The 2,524-nt window shown below is 52.3% G+C and overlaps 1 pseudogene; it reads right to left on the reverse strand.

The window, feature by feature from the left end:
• Positions 1-1,745: 1,745 nt before the first annotated feature.
• LOC137216696 (ferritin heavy chain pseudogene) lies at positions 1,746-2,312 on the reverse strand (annotated as a pseudogene).
• Positions 2,313-2,524: the final 212 nt, after the last annotated feature.

A 2,524-nucleotide genomic window follows, 5' to 3' on the forward strand; every position in this document is an offset into this window, starting at 1 on the left:
TGTAAAAGGGGAACGGAAAAAAACCCAAAAGCCAAACATAGAAAAGCAGGTCTGTCGTTTCCTTGGGAAATCCTTTTACTGGGAAATAATTGTCTTTCTACCTATAGTCAAGAAGACAAGGTAATAGGCTAACGCCTCTCCACATCTAGAAAGGAGAAACCAGAGACCACGCTGAGATTAAGAACAGGCTGATTTTGAGATAAACTCTGAGCAGACACAGGTGGCCACAGTCTGGAATGAGGCAATGGTCCAAGCGGGACCAGCGGCTCTCTAGGTGTTCCAGTGTCTCATCCCATCCTCTGAGTGCTGGCTGCTCTGGGTTTGGGGCCGCCTGTGCCATCATCTCTCTACTTCCTTTCTGGTGAGCTTATCTACTCCTTGACCTCAACCCATCTATGTATATATAGGATAATATGTCCCATATGTATTTTTCCAAACCTGACATCCCCCCCTGAGCTCCAGTTTCATTTTTCTGGCTACCTGCATGACAGTTCCACTTGGGTATCTAATAGGCACCTCAGATTTTACATGACATGCCTTCCCAGCTCCTCGAGTCCCCCTGCAAATACGCCCAGCTTAATAAATAGCACGACCAGCAGCCAGGGTGTTCAGATCCAAACTTGAGCCTAGATTATTTTTGTCCTTTCCCATTCCTCACCTCTGGTCCATATAGCAGATCCTGTAGACTCATCCAGTTCATCTGCAATTTGTCGGCATCTCTTCATTTCCTCTACCAACACGCAGTTCAAGCCACCATTGTCTCTCTGGGCCTGCTACAATGATCTCTTAACTGGCCTTTCAGCTTCAACTCTCCTCATCCTCTACATTCTTCACAGCAGCCAGAGTCAGAGTAACGTGGCTTAACATTCACAGAGCTTTATTCTACATGATATTCAATATCACAAAGTGACCTTCAGCTGGGACCTTATATTTTTCAGTCCTTCTGTTGAGTAATTTGGGGTTTGTGGTAACATGTTACCTTAATGGAAGAAAGAGTACAGTAAAAAGCCTACATTTGCATGTGTTGTAAGGGCAATATGCATGTCCAGCATGGTGACGAGGGAGTCACCCCTGTGTTTGTGTGCAGGCCAGCCTGAGGCTCAGTTATCATTATCACTGTTGCTCAGGGTGAGCTTGTCAAAGAGGGACCCTGCCAAGCTGGCTTCTGGGGTCTCCATCTTGCTTCCCAGAATCAACAGACACTAACATTTACATATTTTAGTAAACTCGAAGTTTACAGGTAAAGTTTTAAGGACCCTTTATTTTAATCCCTGTCCCACCCCATTCCCTTCATTTTTCCTCCAGAAGCCACACTACTGTGATTTTTATACCGCGTTTTTATACTCCTGCTATTCGCAGGCACCCGCATTCAGCAGCGCCTCACCTCACCACCCCCCATATACCCACATTGTTTATAAGGGGAAGATGGATTTTGCACTTTCCGGCGCCCCATGGAATGCCTTCTCCCTCCCTCTGTGGAGATCCTGAGCGGCATGTGGGTGGGGCATGGGTGCGTGGAGAGCCTCCTGGATACCTGTTTTAAAAAGTGAGCGATTTGCACACAGGAACCAAGGAGAGACCTTTATTTCTTTAGGACCCAAATAAGTTTATTGGAAGAAGTGGCAAAGCTGGAAGAAAAAAACTTAAGTGAACTTCTTCTGCCAGGGCAGTATTGCCGTGTGCATGGCAGGCACGGTGACCAGCGCTCTGGTCACCCCGTGGCTCTGGGGAAGTCCAGTCCACGCTCAGTTCTTGTCGCCGTTGCCCAGGGTGAGCTTGTCAAAGAGGGACCCTGCCAGGTCGACGTCCGGGGCCCCCATCATGCTCAGGCTGGTGACATGACCCTCCAGCTCCCTGATGAACGCCACCTGCTGGCTGGGGTAGTGAGTTGCCAGGAAGTGGTGCAGGTGGGGGTCGCTCTTGTCGATGGCCAGCTGGTGCAGGTGGAGCAGGCTGTGGTTCATGAACTTTTCCAGGAACAAGGTGCACTTCATGGCCTTGAGGCCGCTCTTCCAGTTGACACTGACTGGGCTCCTGATGTCTTGGAAGTCGAGGCGGCCCCCGCGCTGGGTCTGCAGGCGAATCAGGCACCGGGCCCGCATGCTGTGCTCGCGGGAGCGGCGCAGGAAGAACCGGGTGAAGTGCTTCAAGGCCACGTCGTCGCGGTCGAGGTAAACGGCCGTGGCCAGGCACACTAAGGAGGCGTGGAACTCCAGGTTGAAATGGCTGTTGACGGCGGCCTCGCAGTCGGGGTGGTAGCTCTGGCGCACCTGCGAGGGCGGCGCGGGCAGCAAGGTGGACAGCAAGTGCATCGTGGCGGGCGTGAAGGCGAAGCCGCGGGGCCTGCGGTAGCTGCCTCAGAGCGAAGAGGGCAGCCGCTCTGGGGTGGACCGGAAATGGTGTTCGTTTTGGGAGTCAGGCGGTGGGCTCCTGGTCCTGTTACCGGGAGAGGTCGCGTGGTGTTGGCGGGTCACAAACGCTGCACCCACGTTGCGTCACAGGCTGGGTAAGGCAGGGTGACTTT

This window comes from Pseudorca crassidens, chromosome X (genome assembly GCF_039906515.1).
Source record: "Pseudorca crassidens isolate mPseCra1 chromosome X, mPseCra1.hap1, whole genome shotgun sequence".
Taxonomy (NCBI): Eukaryota; Metazoa; Chordata; class Mammalia; order Artiodactyla; family Delphinidae; genus Pseudorca; species Pseudorca crassidens.